The sequence below is a fragment of the Barbatula barbatula genome (assembly GCF_947034865.1).
Source record: "Barbatula barbatula genome assembly, chromosome: 5".
NCBI classification, from domain to species: Eukaryota; Metazoa; Chordata; class Actinopteri; order Cypriniformes; family Nemacheilidae; genus Barbatula; species Barbatula barbatula.
Window position 1 is genome coordinate 13074401 of NC_136769.1, and position 26166 is coordinate 13100566.

Here is a 26166-nt window from a genome sequence, read left to right on the forward strand (position 1 = left end):
TTATATTGCATTTCTGTCAACAGATCCTCCACAAAATTAAACACAAGACCTTGATAAGTAAAGAATGTAGACATGAATGAGTTTGATATATGCTTTATAATGCAGTGAAGTAAAATTTTCCAAAGTAAAAACAATTTGATGAATTAAATACTTGTTCTTGAGTAGAGAAAAACACTTGCATGGATTACCATTTGTATAACTACAGTTTTACAACAAATACCAAACTTGTTATTCTTGAGGTTACCATGGTTCAAACTATAGTAGTACACATGTTTTGTTTTTATTTGTAGTAAATCATGATCATTTTATATTCATATAAAATGTATATTTATGTTTATAATTTTTCTCAAAGGGTGTTTGACTTAGCAGGAGGTCTAGGTTTGCCTTTTTGAATGGTTTACTCCTGCAAAACCTTTCTTCAGGTAAAAAGCATACAATCCATAATTCAAAAGCAGTTGTCTATTGTTAAGGGGATAGTTCACCCCCCCAAAATCCCTCATTTACTGCCATAGAAGGAAGAATAAATACTATGGGAGTCAGTGGGGGACGAAATCTGTTTGGTTACTGACATTCTTCCAAATATTTTCCTTTGTGTTTAGTAAATAATGACAGAATTTTTTTGCTGAACTGTCCCTTTAATAAATAGTTTTCTCAAGCAAAATATATACAAATATTTTCATATATTATAGGCTAGTGCCTAGAGTACAAAAATGATACACTTGGAAATGTTTACACACTTTCCAAACATATCATGTCTTCAGTACCAGCTTAGTTCAAAAAACATTTTCCTTTGGACACACCATTATCTTAAACAATCCAACTTTCAAGCACTAGGTTGACCAAATTTTTGTGACGTGATATAAACAATAGAAATCCAGGTGACTTACACACACACAGCATCAACTAGGACTATCAACTAGGAACCTCAGGGGACTATTAAAAATGTAAAGCCGTGTAAGTATCTGTATTGAATTCCTACTAATAAGTGCTAAAACAAGAGAAAGCGTATTTTATTTCGACACACACTCTCTTCTACATACCACAAGCCAGTGACCGCACATAGTGGCACTCTGAGCAGGTACATCTCTTTAATAGGCTGCTATCGACCAGTTACCCAGACTCCACTTCATGTAGATCGATTCTCTGCCCAGAAATAGCCACTGGAGACTGCTCGCAGAAGCAGCGTGGTACTGTATGCCCGAATGAATACTAGACTGCATTTCTGAGTTCCATAACTCAGTACTTTCTGTTCTGTGTGTGTCCGGGCTGTCTTAGAAAAGAACATATTATAAAAGATGGTACACGGCCAGGAGCTGCATGCAAACTAAAGAGAATTCAGACAAAAAATCAATGTGCATATTTAGGAGGGATGATCAAAAACATTTACATTCAAGATGCACATGATATTGTATATTTAATAATACATTTAAAACCAAAAATCTATAGAATCAACCTAAACCAATAAAATATTTACATTTCTAAAAACCTTTACTTGCTTATGTTTGTTTTTTATGTAAACATAAGAAACGATCGAGTCACTCGGTCTATCTTCATCGCAGATCTATGACGCATCAGTCCTTATAAACCTGTCATTTTAAACAGCTAATCAAAACCAGACTGGCTTTCGCTTTGAGAAGCTCCGTAAGGGTGTAGAAAACCTGTGCGTTCAGAGTGACGCCGTGACTAATCTCTGTATTTTTAAAACTCTGGAAAGTGGAGCAGCGAGCTTTGCAATGAAAAATTGAAATTTACCCCCTCTGGGCCCATGAGCATAAATAGAGAGTTCTTCGTCAGAACTCCTGCCTCTTTTCCATCCCCCTCTAATAACATCAAACATCCACTCAGCCATGCGCTATCATCGCGAGAAGGTAAGAATTACAACGGGATTTAAAACTGAAGACCATTGACCTGTCCAGAGAACCAGATTTCCCAGATTACAGTTCAGCCTCTGTCTGTTGTTCATGCTGACAGGGGCATTATCTCATTGTTTGTGAGTATTCAATCAGAGTCCAGTTAAAATACTAAAGTCCATTTCCTGATAAGAATGTCTTAAGACCTTTGAGACGATTAGAACACAGTTGGACAAACAAAAGTCAGGTGAAAATGAAAAGAATACAGAATAAAGTCCTTTGAATTGCCTGCAACACAACAGATAATCATAATAACCAGAGATGCACCGATATATCGGCCAATAATATAAAAAATATTAAGACATATCACTAGTTCGGTGTATATCACTAGTGGCTCGTCGGAATACTTGATTCTGATTGGCCAGTCCCAACATTTGCAGGTTCGTTATTCCCAGATAACAACCTCTCAAAACGAATAACACACGGTAATCCGGATGCAGCAAATCATTTGACAGGTTTTTCGACAAATGTAGTCTTTTAATAACATATGACATTTAATTTACAACTGATTAAACCAAATTGCCTTTTCCTGACATTTGAATATCGGTTCTTACCTTAAAACCGAAAGTAAATGGCTTTTCCTCACGGAGGGTCTGCATTCTGTAAAAATGAGCTAATAAAATATTTCAAAATTCACATTTCATGTCCAGTTTTTTCTCATGTAGCCGTGTAATAAGCGGGATATTTCGCGTCGGGTCCTGATCACACTGTCAGGGCTTATTTCTGTGTTAACAACTGGCTGTACATTACACCTCACATAACATTCATTAAGTTAAGAAATATTCATTTAATATTCAGAATCAGTAGATATCTCTACCTTTACTTTAACTTTATCATGTTTTGTAATTTAACACCATGAAATATTGTTTCGTTTTGCTTTGTTAGTTTTTTGGCTGAATTGACACAATTGTTCTGTAACTTGAAAATGTACTCTTTATACACACCCTTCCGGGCTTATTTTTTACTACTCCAGCACTTTATTTTCTACAGTGCATTTCATCCTCATGCGTATTACGTTTCTTCTGAAGCTCTCCAGCATATCCAAATCTCTCAATCTGAACCAACAGCTAGAGTAAAAAATCTGACTTTCAGGCGGTTAAAGACCCTGACCCCCCAAAAATTGAGAGCAAAGGTCACTGCATAACATCACGGTGATCATGAAAAGAAGGGATCAGGGATGACTGATCGGCTGGACAGATGAGGGAAATCGCTTTGATCGTATCAACAGGAGCCTGCACGGGGAAGCATATTTTTATTCTCAAGAATCGTCCACAGGTACAGCGCTTCCAGCTGCAGGTCGAAAAAGTGAGCGTCGGGTAGTAAATTTCAGCATGAGACGTTCAACGCTGGCAGATTCACCGATTTATCAGCTGTAGAAACACAGCGGTGCTGCCAACACTGTACAGATGTTGAGCCCCATCTGTCTTCAATTGCACATTAAAAACATGGAGAAGAAGGACAGGGAATACAGGTATTTGGCAGCCACGGAGCAGACGTGTCAAATGGAATTACCGTGCAACAATTGATGGGTTTACAACAGAGGATCTGGAGAAAAGAAGCCTTTATATTTGTTACACATTGAGACAAAACGCATAAACATAACTTACTGACAAATCAACAGTCTCCTAACATTTTATTGATGACAAACAGGAACCGACCATCAAGCATCACATGATTCTGTTCTCACCAATATACAAGTATATCAATTATCTGACTCACACACACACTGACAAATGCTAATGATATCTTGCCAGAATGAGGTCAAGGAAATGATGCGATGCTTCCAGCTGGGTTGTTGCGGCAATCAAAAATGTAGCGTAATCTCTTGAGCTAGTGGACTCGAGTGTTTATTTTACAAGACTGAGACCCACAAGCCTGTCCAGACCACACATACTCCACTTTCCTCCACCCCGCTCTCACTCACTCACTCTCTAACACAAACACACCCTCCTAAATCATTAAGCTAGACGCTAACAAATCATAACCACAGATAACATACTCAGTCAAACACTCAGACAATGCAGACAAGAGGGAACAATATGCACATAGAAAAGACAAAAGAGCAATGACATCATTGCATTCAATCCCTTACGCACTAAACACGCACAGTAATCGGTACACACACACACACACACACACACAGGTGATTTCGAAGACCACACACTCCAGCCCCGGGTTACTTCATGAGATTTGTTGTGTGCCAAGAAAAGCAGCCAAATCAGGACCCACCTAACTGCGGCGAAGAATGAAGGAGTTTCCATGCTGTGGCGCGAGCTTTCTGCAGTTTGAGAGAGAGAGAGAGCTTCTGAACTGTGACTTTGATTCCTTTTAAGCGCTCCATAAGTTTTTGATTAATCAGCTAAAAGTTAGCTTCAATAGTCTCAACGCCCCATCCTCTCTATACTCTCATTCGATCTAGCTTAATTCGTAAAGTTTTGGGGGATTTGGCTTCAAGTTGCACCTAGAAATTGCAACCATTCAATGCGTTCCTGTGTTTATGTTCCAAATGTATCCCGGAATAACATGGGAGATTCTGAACATACACAGATATTTCTTTAAGTTGTCATTTTTTCCAAAGTTTAGATTCAGCAGCATTGTCTTGCATGCTGGCTACGTGCTGTGCTTTAGTTTGTTTAAGGTTAATGTAGATTAGAGAGACAAGCATGCAAATGTTAATGCAAGTGTGCGTGGGCAAGATGAACAGAATGTCAAACATGTATGATGATTATATAATTTTCAGTTTATAAATATATTTTTAATGTAGTTCACACCGATTTGATAACTTTGAGCGTCATAAATTGGATAATTTAGAAGGTTAGCGCATTTGTCTTCAATATCATGCAATATCCGTTGCGCTTTATGTTTATGTATGCTTACAACAATCTATTACTAACTATTTTAAGAGGTTGCTAATTCGTATGAATTTAATGTGTTAAATAAACACTTGTGGTGTTCCCGGGTCCAAATGACCCAGCTACCGAAGATAGCTTATAAATCACTTGTTATATGCAATATTATCACCAAATATTGGATTCAATATTCGTTCGTGTTTCTTTTTCAAATGGATTAATCATAGTTTTAGGTAATCTGAGTTTAGGCACCTAAGTCTTTGACTGAAAAAAGCTTTTTTTGTGAATAATTTTGCAATATTTAATATAGTCTGACCAAAATCAGACTAGCCTACTTTAACGTTTAACCAGAAAGTTTGTTTTGAAATGCTTTTATTAATTAAAGAATTGTGTACAAAATGTCACAGAATCACACTTGTTGTGTTTACGGGTCAAAATGACCCACCTACCAAATAGAGTTTATAAATCAGCTCACTCAGCTTTCAGTCGATATGCTATAATCAACAAAAAGAAAAGCAACTTTTTTTTCAGTTAATACTGGTTTTTGTGTTTTTCGAACTGATTCTTTGTAGGCTAAAAAGTTATTTTACCCCAAAATACTAGTTGGATTGAACTGAAATGTGGTGATTTTGTTCACAAAGTCTATAACAACCTCTCACAAAAATAATGTATTTGTTTGTTGCTTTTTTTGTGTTTTTTCCCCACCTCAATACACATGTGGTGATTCCTGGTCAAAATGATCCGGCTACCAAAGAGAGCTTGTTTTTATCACCGAATATTGGATTAATCTTTTCCTCAACTTGTATTTTTTAATTTAGGACAGGTTTTGTGTTTCTTTTTCAAACAGGGTTAAATGGTCTTACATGCAAGTTTTAGTATGATTTACTCTCATGCCAATGAACTTTTCTACTTTTCACATTGTATGAACCAGACACCTCATAAAACAGTTACAAATTCCTTTAAGATCAAGCTGAATGAACTCTAAGGTCAATCAAACAATTATTTAGACCTACACCTTTATACGTCGAAAAATTCCACATTCAATCTTAGTCATTCAGGATGCCAGGTGACGATTCATTTTGAAACTATGTTGTTAAGCACAGGTGCAGTTTTTGTATTGCATTGTGTTATACCAAGTTTGCATTTTCCTAATCTTATAAGCATGACAGAGAGGGCTCAGGAGGCCAGAATGACCAAGGAGCAGATGGCTAAAAGTCTTACTGAAGGTCAAAAGCACAGTGTGACAAACAAAGCGTGAAGCAGCTCTTAAGCAGCTCTTTCGCTTCACGGTGCATTTACTGTAGAGGCTAGCACCCCCTTTACACAATGAGGCTTCAATACAAGTTAAGCACAATCTGTGACACAATGTTGATACCATGTGAACTCATCCTTTCTTTTGCTTTGAACTTACAATAAGAGTAAATCTTCTTGGCCATTCTTTAATGCTTTAAGGCATATCCTTAAATGTTAAAAATATATTCTGTTTTATATCCACAAGTTTATGCGTTTATTTATGACTTATTAATCATATTGATAACTTATGTGTTTAAAGTTTAATACAACCTTGCAACTTACTAAATGTTGCCATGATGATGTAATGCTGTTTATTTTGTAACTTTACATTGGGGTAATTAAATCATACTTAAATCATGTCAACTCAAAATTCACATCTTGTGGCTATATTTTTCTAACAGTGTGTATTTTAAGATTAGAGTTAGACAGTGGTGCTGTAGAGTTGCCAGTTTTTCAATAAAAGTTTCAGAAGCCTAAACCAAGAAATACAAGTCCCCATCATGCAATAAATCAATGACAATAATAAACACACCGCAATTAAGTTCAACCAACCAATTAATGACTTGAATCAATATCAATATACTGTTCAGATCGAAACATACATGAATAATTAAGGAAATACTGAAGAATTTACTACATTCCTCAAACGCATGCACATATATTAATATCTGCAATGAAAGGAAAGAATCTTCCAGAGGAAAGGCAACTCACTTTCCCCAAAAGCGGGAAGTCCCTGTTACAACAGAAGCAACTGGCGCACTTAACACCTCTCAAATGGCTGCCAAGAAGCCAGGCGTCTCCTCAGAGCCACTTCCTGCTCTGGTGCCAATGGTGTGGCGGTACTTCCTATTCCAGACCCTGCTCCACAGGATATCCTGTGTCTCTGGTATCAGCAGACCTAACGTGAGCACCCCGTCTAACCTCCAGTCCACTTGCATAGGTACCTTTTAATTGATTTTATTAACCAGGTGTAGAAGTATAATGAGTCTTTCTGAAGACTGTACTTCAAACTGCACTCTTTATCTACAAGAGGTTCATTTAGGGATGAGTGTTAATATTTTCGATTACACCTCAGTTATGCACGTGTGTTAGAAGCTAGGCTGCACCTGCACTGACAACAACTGTGACATGCTATCCATTAAAGTAAAAAAACACCCATTTTAAACACCCTAAAATAAATTGTCCTATAGGTTTGCATGCAAAAATAAATGTTCTCTGTTTTAACAAACTGTATGACGAATACGAATGAGAGCCTCTGGTAATCTGTGGACAACGTGCTACGGATTAACATTCCTTTAAAGCAGCTGTTTTCTTTACAACGGGAACTCAGATAGGCTCGATCAGGCTTTCATTGATCAACATCACAGTGTTTCCTTCATTGATTCCATCAGGTCAAACAGAACTGAATAATAAATACCCGGTGCGTTTAGTATCACTAGGATGTCCTTACAGCACCAAACTGAGAAAACACTTCCTTTTGCTTTATTCAATACAGTCCTAGGACATCAAGACCAGACATAATAATGGCGAGTGCTCAAAAACAGCCTAGATAGGAAAATTACTCTCAGAGCTCATATGGGCACCATTGTCATGATAATCCACCAAATCGCCTCACTTTTCAGGGTCAGCAGATTGTCTGAGAGCATAGTAGTGTACCCCTTAATGAAAAGGGGAGAATAGAGGAATCATACATCACATCATAGAATATGTCCATTAGAATGGCCCCTGGCAAAGCCACCTGTCAAGTCTTGTTCTCAGAAGGAAACATCTCCCTCAGTTTATATATTGTTTCAAGAGGTCAAGAAGTACAAGTTCTGCCAAAATGAAAAGATCTGTTAATGTGATGAACCAACAAGGCTTACAGTGGCCCCATAATGTATGTACCTTTTTGGACATAAAAGTCACACTTTACAATGTATGCATTTCATAGCATTAAATGGCTTAATAAACAACTAAGTTGTGTCTGAATTTTGCACGTTTTTAAAAAACAACTTCACTTTTCCTAGTTGTTTTTGCCCACAATTCTCCATCAGTCCACAAGTTCAGTCCACAACTGTCCTAACCATACATTTTCCAAATAGTTTTCCATTCATTTTGATATTTTACAAGCTTACACTTTCTTTTAAAACCCCTTTCTTGGTATTTTCTTATCTAATTCAAACATATTCATACTTTTTTTAAGAGACGTAAGTGTAATACAATACTTTTTGATGCTACTGCAGCCAAGATCAAACATTTCCGAAGTAGACTACAAAACACCAGAGCAATAAAACATCCTTTGATATAATCCACTATGGTATAAAATGACAAAAAAACTACTTCAGGCAATAGACAGAACCAATTAAATAAACTATAAACTGACTTTAGGTAAGTAAGTTTGGAGAATTGGAGTGGTAAACAGGGATCTGTAAAAATCTATTTATGTTTCACCCCAGTTTCCAAGAGTCTCTATATATCTGCCAATCACAATAATTCGACTATGCTTCGGTCCGGTGGTTTCCACTTCCATCCGTTTAAATGTACATCACATCATTGTAAAACTAGCTTAACATCCTTAATCCCAAATCACTTTCTACAAAATAATTTTGATCACACATTGACAAAGAACAGAGTGTGACTGTTGTCTGATCCAGAGTTTTCATTAAAAGTCCCTGTGAACTGGAAGTTGAATTCGTTTTTACTTCGGTATTTTGATGCATTTCCGAGTGAAATGGAATTTTGTATGAGAAAAAGAGTTGGCCTGGCTTTTGTCATTCTCTGCGATTTGATTGGATGTATAAAAATTTGATATGGAACTGGCAGCAGACTGACAGTTGAAGGGGAGGAATTAATGGATGCTCCGCCCAAGCCATCTAATTTACGTCATTTAAGACGGATAGTCATTACAGGATGGAAGATTATGAGGGCGCACACATTTTAAAAAGAGAATGACCCACATTGATAAACTATTTACAATAAATGCTGCCATATTTCATGAAAAAAACTGGCATTGTTATTTTTTCTTTCATTGGACTTTAAATCTGAGAACCAGTGTCCATCGTGCACTAGGAGCCATAAATCAAGAGCGAGGGAACCAGCACAGCGACACTTCTGTTCCAGATTTACACGCCCTATGTGTGTTTTTAAGAGAGTTTTGAACAAGGAGAGGAACCTTTGAACTGTTGTGTCATGCCGCGAGAAGGTTAAAAGACTCGCAGGGGAGATGTGAGGAGGCCCACTGTCATGCACCTCCAAAGATCAGTGGATCCGCCAGACTTGTTCCAAAATATTTTCTACCTTTTCCACATCTGAACATAGGCCACACAGCCGTTTCTGCATTGGACAAATATAACAATGCTAACAATTTCTAAACACAGCATCACATTGCAAGTTTACACTTTAACAATTTACACCTGATATAAGATTTTCGGACGATCCATTCTGGACTATAATGCAAACCATCTACACCACCTGAACAACTTGTCTGCCTTTCTCTCTTCAACTGGATATTTTTCAGCCTGGAAAAAGTGCACTCGTCTCCCAATATCTGGAATTCATATTAGCAGTGTGGCAAAATGATTTTGCAAACCTAAAGTGCGGTAGGTCTTTGAGTAATTGTATACTTAATGGCTTACCTCCAGCATGAAATTTTTTTATTCGCCCTCATACGCTCATGCAAAAAGACAGACAGACAGACAGATCATAAGAAAAATCACATAAACAATTCATAAGTGTGTCACTTTCCATGAATTGTTTCCAATCCTTGGACCTGTCAGCCTCCACATATCACATTGTCTCATTTTATCTATTACTCCTACCAGGGCCGTCCTTTGGGCAGTGCAACTGATGGGACCACACCAGGTCCTGTCCTTTCCCCGCGGCAGGGGGAACATTTTAAAAGAGATAGATACCCCTTAACAGGCGTATTGCATGAAACTTAAGAGTACCTCATGTGACTTTGATTTTTTATTTTATTTACCTTTATTTTTCCAGGAAGTCCCATTGAGATCAATGATCTCTTTTACAAGTGAGATCTGGCCAAGGTAGCATCCACAGTCAGATTAAAATACAAACAATTAAAATACAAGTTATACACCACCCCTTAATCACACACAAATATTTCTAATGGAATGAATCACATGTCTGCTTTACCACATTCCTTATAATAATCTTAAATTCGTTTATAGATATCAATGTAGTTAACTGTAAATCTTTTTGCTAATTATTCCATGACCAGGGTGCATAATAAGAAAAAGCTATTAAAAAGCAAGTAAAAATTAACCTGTTTGAAGAGCGCAACTCCCAGAGTTAAGACTAAAAAGATTAAAAAGGTAGTGCAGAAGTTCACCACATAAAATGCATATATACCAGTGCTATTTTTCCCATAGATTTATGGAAAATTGCAAAACATAAGATCAGCGATTAACAAAAGTTTATGATATTTACATGTTTTGATAATATTTACAGATTAACACAATATTTATATTTTTTAAGCCTAAATACAATCACCAGAAGTGAAAAGCTAACACGAGGCTATAAACAGACTAAACCTTTTTTCAATTTCATTTTAACAACATAAACAATCGTTACTGCGCATGCACACTTTTACGACCCCATCCGAATTTCCGGTACACATTCACAAACGATAGAGTGCCTGTAGATTATTTCTGATTACAATAACAGTTCTGAAAGAATAACAGTTACTTGGCTAAACTTGTCTCTCCAATATTACACTGATGCCAAGTTCAACGCTAGATGTCAATGTATCATACAGATTATTTAAATGTGATAGAATTACAGGAACCACTCAACAAAGTGTTTATTTAATCAAATTAACATACAACCAAATTCAACAAAGCATTTATTTAATACAATTATTATCATACAATTATACAGTAAAATAATAATACAAATTAATATTAACATAATTTAAATAAAATACTAGCCAAACACAAACCGGAAGTTAACTGGGGGTCAGTCACGCGCACATTCGATGAAACTGTCTATATCAACATCACTTCCATCAAAGCTCTGCTAACTTTGTCTTACTTTATTAAAAAAAATCGCTGGTAAGTAATAACTGCGTGAATGAATCCCCATCCACGTTTTTAGAAATTTGTGCCCATGTTATATTATTTGTGAGATTTATATGAGCGATGATGACGTCTAACGTCCCCACCAAAGGAAGTAGACGCTTTTAGTCACTTGTTAACAACTTCCGTCTTTAAAACCCAATAAAGCTTTAAGAAAATCACCAGCAGGTTATAACTGGTGTGTTTTATGTCATAGATTAAAACGTGAACATATTTAGCGATTTTGTTAACCACGGATCTGATTTCAGGCAATTGATCAAAAACCCTTTTTTTTAAAACATAGACATTGGGGCGATGGAACCGGAAGTGCTAAAATGCTATCTCGCTTCCTGGATTTCCATTCAAAAATACATCATCTCTGAAAACAGTTCTGTGTTTTTGCAGCATTGATCCATGCAGAACCTAAATCACCACCAGCAATAGTGTTCAATGACAAAACACTCAGAGAGGAAACAAGAAAACTCCCATTCAACCACAGTGAATGATCAACTACACTACATTTCCTTTCAATTAAATCTGCTTTCTTCTCTCTCTGCAGCTGGTGGGCATCGAGGCAGATAGAGCCCACTAACACTGGCCTTTAAATAATGACAGAGACTCAGAGCCGTGGCTGGTGCACTGTCATAGTGAAGAGAGAAGACCAGACCGGCTTGTTTAATTTACCTCCACCCATCTGTCTCCTGCTGCAGAGCTCACAATGTATGCCTACATCGAAAACATGCCAAATCCCATTGCAAATGTGCCTTACAAACGCTACATTTCAGTATAAATATATCAGACACAAAGCATGTGAGTCACAGGCTTCGAGCGGATGTCTCTCTTTAAATCATTCTGATCGAGAGTGTCGTCAGGTTGGGTTGCCCAAAGCTGCATGTGACGTTGCTCACCAGGCGACGGGTTTCAAAACAAAGACACACTGCTTAGCTGAAAATCATGTTTTACAAAGGAAATTATGACTGACAGGAAATAAACACACCCACTTCCTGCTTCTCTTTCTAATGCTTTAGTCATCAATGTCTTGTCTCTGTGCGGAGATGTTTTAGCAGATTTCAGGCATGCGAGCGAAGCCTGGGTGGCCCCTTTTAATTCAAATATACAAATGGATGGGCAGACATAACATCTTTTATGAATTTACCACAGGACAATCTTGTACGTAAGAGCAAGTTCAACAGGATTTATAAAAAGTCATAACAGGGACTAATCTGAGACATTTGGTGACACTTGTCAGAAGACGCAAGATGCTTGCAGGAAAACTATGGAAATCGGGAGCTTTAGTTAGGAGGGCAGCAAAAAATAAATATATAGAAGAGACATTGTACTGTACACAAACTTAAAAACGCTGAGTCTAGATCAGCCTGTGCCAAGAGATGTCAAGAAGTGTCAAGAGAGCACACATGAGCGTAAACAGAAAACGGGGAGCTAGCAGACAAGTTGTCTGTTTACCCAACAAAGAGCGAAAGTCTATGACTATGAATATCTTTAAAAGAAAGGTCAGCAATTTTCTCGGGTCCTTACATGACATGGTGGGAAATCACAAGCCCTGTGATCGCAGTAAAAAATCCACTTCAGTCGCAAAATCTATTCGCACCTTTTCCACGACTTAACAATTTAGAGCACAAGCGCGTGGCAGGTCTAATGAGGCTCTAACACTGCCGGGCGCCTGAGCGCACATTCTCGCCTGGCTGCTTCTTTTGGCAGTGGAAGGGAGAGTTACCTGAATGAGTCCCAAGAAGATGAAAGAGGGGAAGAAATGCAGCCAGAGAAGAAAAGAAGAAGAAAGATGCCAAAAGCACTGTGGTACACTGCGTACAGGACTAAACACCTGGAAGAAACAAACATCAGCTGGGCTACTGTAGAAAACTACAGCAAAGCAATAAAAAGACTCAAGCAAAACACCCATCAACTTTCACAAGCCATTTCAGTGTTACTGTCTCACTTAGTGTTTTGGCCAACAGATTACAGCTTCTTTTGTGGTACATTATTACTTATTTTGATGGTTATTTATGAAGGTCAAATAATTTTTTTATTTAAAAAGGATCAGAGGCATCATGTATAAAACTCCATTCTAGGATTAGATATAGATTTCATCGTTGTAGTGTGCGTATGTACAGTCAAGAGCATCTGCAGGGTTTGCACATATTTATTTATGCTAAATTTCCTTTTATAAATCACAATATTTGCAAGGAAAATTGTGTATGCCCATTGCCCATTTTATACATCAGGCCCCAAAGCTGGTATGAGAATTCAGCAATGAAAATCTAAATTCTGCCGTTATTAAATCACCCTCATATTTCAAACCGTAAAAACTTTCTTTTGTGGAACAGTATTGTGTGACAACATCTTGCATCAGCTTATTTAGAAATGGACTTTAGAATAAACATTTAGGACTGCCAACTCAGAATTCCTTCACTGCATGAAAAGTAGGGATGTACCGATACCAGTAACCGTATGTGGCAGATATCAAGCTCATGTACCCGTACTCGTACACATATAGTTACACCGATACCTCATGTGACATACTGTACCTGACAGAACTGACTGAAATGTGTGCTTTGAAAGTTTGTAACAAGCACATAAAAAGATCTTTTTTAATTATATCTTTTGAAGCCAAGTAATTATTTTGAGTGTGTTGTGCTTGGAAAATGGCCACCTCATCGGTATTGGAATCGGCAAATACCAGAAAAACCATTTGGTATTGGTACTCATATTGGTCTTTAAAAATGGTATCAGAGCATCTATACTCTTGTTCTTTTTTCATCTATAAATCAGAGCAGCACAGAAGAGTGATAGTTCACCCAAAAATGAAAATTCTGTCATCGTTTACTCCCCCTCTTGTCATATCAAATCCTTATTACTTCTGTTCTTACACAGAACACCATATAAGTTATTTTGATAAGCCCAAGTGAATGGGCCCAGTTACATTTACATTTAGTCATTTAGCAGACGCTTTCATCCAAAGCAATTTACAAAGAGTTCAGGGAGCAATAAGCGATATGTCATACAGGAGCAATAATACAAAAGGTGCTGATACAAAGTTACTAGTTTCGACAAAAGCCAGACCAATACCTTTGGGGAGAAAGATTTAAGTGTTTTTTTCAGTTAAAACATTCTTCTAAATATCTTCCTTTGTGTTCTGTGGAAGAAAGAAAGTCAAACGTGTTTGCAATGACAAGAGGGTGAGTAAATGATGACAGATTTTCATGTCTGAGAGAACTATCACTTTAAAAGCCAGCATCTCTTAACATATTCACACTATTTTCAAATAAAAAGTGATTCAGTTGATGGGTTCAGTGGGCTAATATTCATCACATCCATCAGTTGACATTATTGTAGACAATTTGAAACGACTTATGAATATGCCAAAACCCATCCACTGGATAACAGAAAGGAAAAACAGAGAAATAGAGAGTGCGCAAGAGAGAGTAGTCATATCCAGCAGCCAGCGGCTGCTAAAATATTTCTAAATGGCAACGACGACAGAATTGGAGATGAAGAGTGTCCTGATTCAGTCAGCTTTTGTGTTCCCCCACCCTGCTATTTTGGAATGACAGAGCATTAGAGAGAAAGAGCTCTGATGGAAAGTTTGAGACAAAAAAAGCAGGAGGTGATACTGTGCACGTGCTTTCCTGAGCAGAAAAAGCGAAATGTCAAACTCGGTGGCATGTGTCACTCTCAGCCGACCAAAGACATGTAGTGGCAGCGCATTGAGGAAGCAAATATCGAGCAATATACCCTTTCCTCTTTCTATTGCAGACAGATGGTCTAGAAACTTCCCATTTAAGAGGGGAAACACAACTAAACCGAAAACTTATAGCTGCTTCTTCAGCACCCACAATCGGTTTATAATGTGATAATGCATTTGATCCAGAAATGTGCTGCTTTCGTTTGTTGACCCATTTAAAGACATTTCATTTAGGATGACATTGCACACTTAATGCTCAGGATTGCTTTCCAAATCCTACCCGCGACATTGTATTCAGACCACTGTAGCGACGCTTTCAATGAAAGACCTGCTGCAAAAGCTCCCAATGAAACACTCGTCATTCAGGTGAGCGAACAATGCATCGCATTTCATTACCGCGGTCATTATATGAACCCCGTATGCGGTTTCTATCAAACTCATCGGACCGCTTTACAGTTAACCAGCACACCGCATCTGAGTGAGGAAAGACGCGTCTATTCTCCGCCCCGCATCTGTCAAGACGCGATCTCACGCTCACGGGCAGAGGTGCTTAGTCCGGCAATTTGGTCACCTGTCAGCCTTACAATCGTATATTCACGTAAACAGAGAGCGCCAATACCTGTTGACTCCTCCTACTGCCGTGCTGCTCGCTAGAAGTTCAACCCCCGGAGGTTTTATTTCTCTCCAGAATATCTTCGTTCTTCGCAGCCGGTGAGCCGTCCGCATGAAGGCGTGGATGAATTTTGCTCAGGCAAACGGAGGATTCAGCGGATGTTGCCAGTGCTTACTAGGCGGAGGAGGAATGATGCGCTGCACGGAACGGAGAAGCAGCCATTGCGGTCACGTGTAAGCTGGTGAAACCGAAAACCGGCCAGCCTACCGCCGTCTCCTCCCATCATTCGCTTCCGCGGTGTCACTTGAGGGGACGATACCCACTGAGTGTGCATAAGCTCAGCTGGTGCCTGCCTGTCTTTATGCAAGCACGAGAAGGTGTTAAGCACGAGAGGCACTGCGTTATGGGGGACATACTAAAACACTTCACGTACTTAAAACACGACCAGTGAAAACTAACATTTCTCTCAAAGCTTCCTTGTAATAAACACTAGATGCATAAAGTGAAATTTAGCTTGTTGCATTAATGTTAAAGGGCTCCTCAGATCACACGTTGCCCACATAGTGTGCATTGTTTATAAGGCGTGTAGTAAAATCTGTCTTTTAATATCACTAAATTCATCCATTAAACCATGTTAAGTATTTTTCTTAAAGGAATAGGCTTAACGTAAAACTTTGCATATTGTGTTCAGGGCTCAAAAGTTGGCCTATTCAATGCTTTATTTATAAGTTGTGTAGTAAATTTCTTCTTTTAATATCACTTATTGATGCATTAAGCCACGTTAAGCCGTTTCCTTATAATGGACTTCTATGTGGGAGAAAACACTTTATCTGTAAAATAAGGACTATATGTTTTGACAGCAGCTGGTGTTTATTACAATGAAGGTTTAACAGAATTTTGGTTTTCACTGAACGCTTTTTAGGTACCTTAAGCTACATTAAGCGTTTTTTCACGTTAAGCATTTGAGAACGTCCCCGTTTTGGCACGGCTGTATTATGCCAATTTTGAGCAACATTAAGAGGAATTTTCACAATCAGCTATAAGTTTTTGTGAGGTTATTCACTTGCTGAAAAAGCGTTCCAAAAGGCTTTCAATCAAGATTTGCTTTCTGTTTTTGTGGTCTCATAACATCATCTGTGCATGCTGTGTGAAAAACAACTGCAAACGCCGTTGATCTTGTAATGATGGCCTGCATTTTCACAAGCTCTGAGTCTCCATATGAAAACAAGGGCTCTGTTGCTATGTGGCAAAACCTCCTCATTTGCAGTGAATAGTTTGAGTTGGAAAATAAGCTGTCCGCAGCAAAGGTTTAATAAAACAGACTGGATAGCCGTGAAAGAAGTAATCCATTACGCCAGTTTGTTTGACCCAGCAGGCATCAACAGTCCTCATACTTTTCCCTTTTCAAAGTGTTCGGGCCTTTGGCACGGCCTCTGCAAGGTGTCGTCAGTTTGTCTCCTCTTGAGTTGTTTACGTGGGGCAGTATTTCCAAGTCACAAGAAGGCCAGCAGAGCTATTTCTAGGAGCAGCCTGTGCCTCGGCATGTTTATTACACATCATTGTAGACTATATTACTGGCCACTGTGGCTTCCTATAACGCAATGTGAATGCCAAGACCTTTTGCCTATATGCCCCATCAGACAGCAAATGAGGGGACGGCCCATTAACAGAAGGAAAAAATAAACTGTTAGATGGAGTCAAAATCACATGTGCTGTGCTTGGCTAAAGGGCTTAAATGGCTGTTCTAATGACTCATGATTCTTGTTCTGTATGTTATAAAAATGAAATGTGGGGCAGTTGGGAAAAAGTCACTTTCTTGGTTCTTTATTTAGAAAATTTCTAACTATGATTACATACAAGTGTTTATAGATGGATTAGATTATATCTAAGATGGTGCTTGCAGTCAAGACAACCATGGTGATCCCCATTTAATGCTACTAGACTCTTGTTTTGGCAAAGCCATTAGCCCTGATTGTCAAACAACATAGAACACCGAACACCTAAATTATATGTTAGGTATTTTTCAGCTTTTATTTCATTGTCTCTTGGTCCAGTTGTTGTACTGTGCAACTTAGTGCTAAAGCCTAGTGATCATTTACAGTAATGAATCCTTACAAGTTTTTTCCCTTGAATAAATTGTTTGGCCAAAAATGCTTTATTGATTTTTCTAACTTCGAGTTTCATCCCTGTATGCAGAGAATTACAGCGGATGGAAAATATTAACTTCATTTTCAGTCTGTTGTTTCCACAAACCGGTTGTACACTGTTAGATGTCGCTGTAGATTAGCAGCACATTACTGTAAAAATCCACAGTACAATACTGCATCTGTATATTACAGTAAAACACTGCAGCTCATAATGCATTCTGGGTAATTTTCATTGAGCGGGAAACTTTTACAGTAAATTTTGGTCTCGCTGTAACCTCGCTGTAGCTTTGCTGTAACGTGTAACGAAAGTGCGCCACAACGTCATCACGTCAAATCACACAGAGCACATCTTGGCTGCAGCTGGAGGAGGATAATCGATTTCTGGCTGTTTGGTAAGTTTTTAGTTTGGTTTATTTTATGTGTTTCATACAAAAAAATATTTTGTTTTTGTATTTTGCACAACAGTTTGTCACAGTGTTGTTTTAAACGTGGAATGAGAGAGATATGGTCGCCAACAAGCGTTGCTTCTACCTCAGAAATTAAACTAAATCAGCCCACTGCTTAAACCCGTTTTACACATCTCACTTAATGAATATAGGATTATTTCAACCATTTATGAGGGTTTTGGTGAGTTTATTTTCTGTCGAATAGTTGAAGTTCGTTTATAATGGCAAGCTAGGTAAACCGACTTGTATTTGGTAATAGAAAAACTCGCGTTTGTGTTCAAATAAAATAATGTTTGACCAATTCAACTAAGATTCCTCCTAAATAAATCTCATACGAAATAACAAAGTCACTGTAAAGTAGCCCACACAGCTACCAAACTGCTTTACACAAAATGAAACGTCATATTTAACTGTGATGAGTGCGATCCATACAGATTTCATTACTAACAGATTTATAAATGTGTTTGCGGCGCTTATTTCTGTATTTACGGTATATCCGCAGAAGCAGATATGATGTTCTTTAGAGTGTTTTACATTCAGTTTGCCAAAAAGTTTTGTATGACAATATATTTGTAGCGATATTGCTTCCAACACCTCAAATCAATGCTCGTACTTTGCTAAAGAGCGCTGCTGACTCCGCCTTTACGTAATGACGCTGTACGGAAAGAGGAGCGCGATCAGCTTTAAATGCATTTCCAAAAACACATTGACTTTCGCTACACCAACGGTATAGAAAATGCAATCCCAAATATTTGAACTCTTAATGTTAATGTATACAGGGAAAAACATTTAAATGATCATTTTGCTACATTTTTGATTGACTATCTTAAGCGTATATAATAAACAGAATGGTTTCTAAATTTCAGCAAGTAACATATCATTATATATTTCTTCTTACAGCTCTAACGTCACAGTTTGGTCCACTTTTGCACCCTGGGCTTATGAGTTTCTGTAAGTATTCACCATGTATATATAATACAACTTTTATTCAAATTTGTTTCTGGTTTTACTTCTGACTTTTTAGTAACACTTACAATAAGGTTAAATTTGTTAACATAGGATGTTAATACATTTTAACATTTGGCAATACATTTTTAAATCAATCAATTTATCGCTGTTCACATTAGTTAATTCATAATGAATTCTCAAATATTATTAATGTTGAAAAATATATTGTTCATTGTTAGTTCATATTATCTAAACCATTAATAAATGTTATGGAATAAAACCTTATAGTAAAGTGTTAATGAATTTTCTTTCACCATTTACTTCACAATTTGTACTTATTTCAATGGCTAACAGATTTTGTTATTTTTGGCTTTACAGTCTCACCATTGATATTTTGGCTGGATTTGGTCATTTTTAAACCAAGCAAGTCATCCCAGGATGTCCAGTTACAACTGCAAGTCATGTAGTTTCTCGACAAAAATACCCACACCCAAACAACACTCTCACACAGCACCACACAACACTCTCACACACCCGCACACAACACTCTCACACACACACACAACACTCTAACACAGCCCCACACAACACTCTCACACAGCCCCACACAACACTCTCACACAGCACCACACAACACTCTCACACACCCGCACACAACACTCTCACACACCCGCACACAACACTCTCACACAGCCACACACAACACTCTCACACAGCCACACACAACACTCTCACACACCCGCACACAACACTCTCACACACCCGCACACAACACTCTCATACACACACACAACACTCTAACACAGCCCCACACAACACTCTCACACAGCACCACACAACACTCTCACACACCCGCACACAACACTCTCACACACACACACAACACTCTAACACAGCCCCACACAACACTCTCACACAGCACCACATAACACTCTCACACACCCGCACACAACACTCTCATACACACACAACCCTCTCACACAGCCCCACACAACACTCTCACACACCCGCACACAACACTCTCACACACACACACAACACTCTAACACAGCCCCACACAACACTCTCACACACCCGCACACAACACTCTCACACACACACACAACACTCTAACACAGCCCCACACAACACTCTCACACAGCACCACACAACACTCTCACACACCCGCACACAACACTCTCATACACACACACACAACCCTCTCACACAGCCCCACACAACACTCTCACACACCCGCACACAACACTCTCACACACACACACACAACCCTCTCACACAGCCCCACACAACACTCTCACACACCCGCACACAACACTCTCACACACACACACAACACTCTAACACAGCCCCACACAACACTCTCACACACCCGCACACAACACTCTCACACACCCACACAACACTCTCACACACCCGCACACAACACTCTCATACACACACACACAACCCTCTCACACAGCCCCACACAACACTCTCACACACCCGCACACAACACTCTCACACACACACACACAACCCTCTCACACAGCCCCACACAACACTCTCACACACCCGCACACAACACTCTCACACACACACACAACCCTCTCACACAGCCCCACACAACACTCTCACACACCCGCACACAACACTCTCACACAGCCACACACAACACTCTTACACACGACACTCAGTTTGAATGGAACATTTTAACTACAGACCAGTGTTTTCTTTGCCAGTGTTAGATGAATCCTGTCACTTTGTTGCTATTGTTTGTTTTGATATGTAATGTATGAATATTTTTGCTCACTTAAATGTTGTAATATATATAGTAGTCAACATTTGAAGTGGGTCAAAAAAGTTACAAGAATAGGTATTGTTCTCGCCTTTTTGATCCACTTTAAATGTTGACTACTGTACATAGTCATTATATGTTGTTAATGTAATACATCATTCTTCAATACTGTTTTAAATGTTTTAATACTTTTTGTTTCAATGAAATGATTCAATAAAAAATTTGCCTGGATTGCCTTTTGATTCATAATGTCAAGTATAGCAGTTTTATAATATTAATAACTACAGATTTATATCCAAACTAGCTAAAATATATAATAATATTTGTAATTATTGCCAATACGAATTAAATAGTAATTTGTCAATATAGGTATTACAGTAAATTGCAGTAAAAATATAGTAAAAATACAGTAAAGTACTGTGTTGTATCTATACAGCAATATTTTTTTGTACTGTAGTAATCTATTACAGTACAGCACTGTAAATCAAAATACAGTAACTTACTGGCAACCGTGCTGCCAGTAAGTTACTGTAAAAATACAAGCAAATCGTTAACAGTGTACATAGCTCATATGAAGTCAAAAAACAGCAGCACACAAGTTTGTAATGACTTTGCGTGAGTAAAAATGTAATTTCTGTTTGAAGGAAACCTTTAATATTCTTGTGTACAACTTAAACATTTGTAAACCTGGCCTCATTTCAGATCCTTTTACCTCTGACTCTGATGAGCAACTGTGTTAATATGAAATGTCACCCCTGTAAAGCATTAAAGGCCCAGTGTATGAAATTCAGCGGCATCTAGTGGTGAGGTGGCAAATGGCAACCAACGACTCACTCCACCCCTGCCTTTCGAAGCACTACAGTGCTTTTTTTGCAGAACGAGGTAACATATTTACGAAGCACGCTCTGTAGAGCAGTTTGTCAGTTTAGGGCCACTGTAGAAACAACATGGCAAATTTCATGCAAGGAGACCCCGGCATATGTTGATATAAATAGGTCATTCTAAGGTAATAAAAACATAATGCTTCATTTTGTAAGGTCTTTATACACCTCTGAACACATAGTTATGTATATTATATTGTATTTCTCTCAATAGATCCTCCAAAAATATACACACTCAATGTCTATGGTCTGTGTGTTTCAGCTACAGCAATCACCTAAAACCCTTCTGTGTTGACGGGTCACAAGACTTGACCAGAGGAAATGAGCTGGGAACACACGCCCGTGAAGATCCTATCGGAGGGTGGGAAAGAGCTAGCACTCTTTAGCATCCCTGCACTTCAAAGAGTAGTTTTTACAACTCATCCACACACGCCATCGTATACAAAGGTAGGCAAAACAGTCACACACTATCAGATGTGTTCATGCTTAGACCAAAGTCTTCAGTGAGAAAGAGAAACAATTTCATGGAGCAAAACTTTAAAAGCTAAAACACAGCTTATTTTTTTCAGAAATACACTCTTTGAAAACGTTTAGCCCTGAAAAGCAAATTCAGCTTCATGGGGTTAAGGCTGTCTGAAAGCATGTGGTAAGCCTTGTGGAATGTTTTAAATGACTCCCAGATGCGGGCAGTGAACGGGGTTAACCCTTTAGTATCAATAGGCAATGGAAACAGGTTTAGTTTAATTATAAATTGATGTTTTGCAGTACTTCTGTGCTTTTCGTGAATTTCTGTTTGAATTGTGGGAGTTATGCGTATCAGTAAGACTAAAAGTGCGGTTTACACTTATTTAGTATGTTGTTATTGATATCAAGAAGCCGTTCCAAGTTTGGTCAGCTTTTTTGGGGGTCGGACTTGCACAAAAACAGAGTGGGACATTAAAACTTTAAACATACAGAACAATAACAACAAGTTACGGCAGATTTCCCGACTCACAAACACTTGTTCAGTCAACTTAATACTTCACAGCTGATGTAGTAGCACATTGTTGTTATCGATTTTATGACAATAATTATTCGTGTTTTATTGCACTATTCATGCCATTTATTAGCTTTCAAACATGTCTACAGTTGTTTTACTGAAGTATTAACACCCTTCATGTGTGAAAAACTACAGCTCAATATGACGGCTGGTGCTTTTGGTTCACAGAGAGGAACTCTGTGTTTGTGAATCTGCTGCTTGGGAGGCCGATCATATCGAAATGACTGATATCCTTTAAAGAAATGAACTCAAGTGCCCTTTCTCTCACCAACCACTCCCCCCTCTCACCCCCATCCCCGCCCTTCTGTACTCGTTCGCCTGCCAGAACAAAGCCCTGGAATGAAGCCCATTAGGCAGACTGATAACAATAGACAAAACCAAGTGAGTGTGGAAAAAGTTAAGTAAAAGAATAGAATGTAGTTCGGAGGTACTTCCATTCGACTGGACAAGTTGAGTTACTCCAAAGCATTTTGTGGGGTGGGGAAGTTCGTTTTTTGATGCGAGGAGATTTCTCTACTGTACAGCTTTCCTGTGGCTCAGTGGTTAGAGCATGGCGCAAGCAATTCCAAGGTCATGGGTTCGAGGGGATTGTACATAGTCAGAAATGAATGTATAGTACAATGCAATGTAAATCGCTTTGAATAAAAGCATCTGCCAAATGCGTTAATGTAAATGAACAATCAGTTCTGAATTGTTAAAAAAGTTTTTCAAGAGACACTTTGTATAGTATAGAACAAAGACAAGGTTTTAGTCTTTTGTTTTACGGTTTAGTCTTTTTGTTTGCTTTATCCTGGCCTGTCCAACATTGTTATTTATGATGGTAGGGGACAGATCTCTAACGCTTGCCATTTTGTGCCCCTGCCTAATGCTTTTTCTCCTTGTGACAAAACTCACCCTAAGACATTTTATCAGACTACATAAAACCCCCAATATGCAGTCTAATGGTCAGAAAAGAGACTAAATCTTCCGACTTGATAGCCTTTTACAGGGTCAGACAGCTTACACAAAAATGTTTGGCTCTTGCAACATTCAAGGAATGATTTAATACCTGAATAACTGAAAGGATTTAGGAACGGTCAAGGATAGGACCCTATATTTTATTGTTACCTTTTATTTCCATTCAGTCTGATGGGACCATCTGACTTTTTATGGCAGTCTAGAGATTAAATTTGTTTCTTGAGTCATCATAGTAATCCTTATGATATTTATATTAAAAATATTTTTTACTGTTTGGTTTGACTCCGCTCAGTCTACAGTAAAACTGTGATTTTCTAGCAGCCATTGAAACGTTTGTAAAATTAAAATTAAAGTTTTGTGTGTCATTTTTGTAGTTTGGGATTTTTGCCCCATTTACAAAAAACTTGAAAATAAATTTAAGTAAAACAGTAAATTTCCTCAAAGGTCCAGTGCATGAAATTTAGTGGAATCTAGTGGTCAGGTTGCAAAATGCAACCAACAGCTCACTCCACCTCTCCTCCTTGAGAGCACTATGATGGCTGACACTAAAATGTCATCGCATTTTTGCTTCTTTGCCGAAGGAGATAACGTATTTACGAAGCTCGCTCTGTAATAGTTTGTCCGTTTAGGGCCACTGTAGAAACAACATAGCGAGTTCCATGTAAGGGGATTTGCAGTGTATGTAGATCAAATATCTAATTCAAACATAACGCTTCATTGTCTAGGTCTTTGAAAACATCTCTTGAGACATAGTTATGTTTATTATATTGCATTTCTGTCAATAGGTCCTCTAAAAAATGTACACACAGCACCTTTAAAATTACTTTTTCACAGTGTAGTTGAAGCATTTCCAATAGAAGAACTTGTGTCTATGTCCAACCTACCCAAACAAAGCCCTCATTTTGCCCAGTTTCTAATCCTGAAGACCTAATGAAACCTAGTGCAGTTGCGAGAAGCATTTCTCTTATATTTTAAAAGGATTTCCTCATACTTTAAAATGTTTGCTTTTCATCCATTGACTACATTCTCTAGCTATTGACTAGACTTGTCCATGACCAAAACGCCCACTTGACTTGACATATCACTTGACTTATCTCTTTTTGTGTGCGTGTTTGATAAAAAAGCCCTAACAAAGACCATTATTTCTCTACTGGTATCCAACGTGGCTACAGTAGGTACAGATTGATGGGCACAAAGCACTCGATCCGTCCTCTCTTCTCAGGGTAACTAATCTGTTGAAATATATCCCCATTAGGCACAGTAGTTCTCAGAGGCAGTGAGTGAATGGCACCGCTGGCCGGTGGAGAGGACAGAGCTCAGTGATGACAAGCATAATGAGGGTGATGAAAGTGTGGACAGGGCACACACGGAAGACAGACAAATGAATTATTCACCGCACTTACTGCTTCCCCTCTTGTCTTCTTCATATGCTCTGCACATCCACTGACCCACATTCACAGGAAAAACGTTTCCATGAGATATACTGAATCAGTGCATTGCTGATATTTACCTGATTCATGTGTATATGACTCCTGTTTGTCTAAACCGTTTTGTCAACACTCAGATTCATCTTCAAAACATATTTGTTGGTTTCTATTAAGCCCATCCAATGATGTTTTGTGTGTTTTTGAAGGGGGCTGTATTTGGGGTGTAACACCAGGCCTCTCCACAAACACACATTCACAAGCTCAATAAAACTGAACAACTCTCTAAACTGCAATTAAAATCCTAGGCACCAATTAGATGGAAATGGCTCCTTGTTAAAAGGCAGCTAGTTTAAGAAGTGGACTCATCATGCCTGCCGATCTTTAATAGCCACTTAATTTACCTCCTGCACATTGCAGGCAACGATTTGCTTATTAACATCTAAATTCACTTTTACACTTGACGAACATGTCAAACATTGCGTTTGGAGCATATGTTGGAGAGACGTTCTTGTTTTTAATGCTTGTCCCGTGTGCTGATTCCCTTTTTTAATTAGTTATTGATCAAAGCACTGAGCTTCAGAGACAGCAGGCAAGAACAAGAGTCTTACTTCTGTTACGATACAAAGAGAGATCATTGCGCTAGTCTGTATTGATACATTTTTGTGCATGTGTTTGTGTAATTGTGTATTGGTCTTAAAAAGAATTTGGTTACAAATGTCAGGTGTCACCTATAATACAAACAAACAACAGAAATACAAAGACAACATTTTGAAACTATTATAGGAAGTTGAAAAATGGCATGAACTTGTGTGATATCATTCGCGCTTTTCTAGTATGATCTGTGACAATAGGTTTAGGTCTGGGCCTTTTTCTGTAATAATCGTACATTTTCGGATAATTCACATCATACAAATTCATACAAAATTGTTACATTTTGAGATCAAAATGAGCATCAACCTCATTCCCTGACTATCAGTGACGAGAAGGACCAGTTACACATGGCAACCAGAGCTATCATAGTTTAGTTTTTTGTTCTATTTAGTTTCATTAATACTGAAAATAGCTTTTATTTTTAAATATTTTTTTATTTTAATTAGTTTCATTTTTATATTTAGTTTTATTTAGTTA

General features: G+C 38.2%; 1 protein-coding gene across 2 annotated transcripts in view; it reads right to left on the reverse strand.

Annotated features, from left to right (window-relative positions):
* The window catches only part of rarab (retinoic acid receptor, alpha b), a 95054-nt gene that overhangs the window by 67763 nt on the left and 1125 nt on the right, over positions 1 to 26166 (reverse strand). The window contains exon 1 of one of the 2 annotated variants that reach the window (XM_079455695.1): positions 15426 to 15751. The exons of the other annotated variant lie outside the window; for it this stretch is intronic. The gene's annotated coding sequence lies outside the window, so the exon portion shown is untranslated. Of the gene's footprint in view, positions 1 to 15425; positions 15752 to 26166 lie in introns of those variants that run through there. 2 annotated transcript variants of the gene reach the window in all.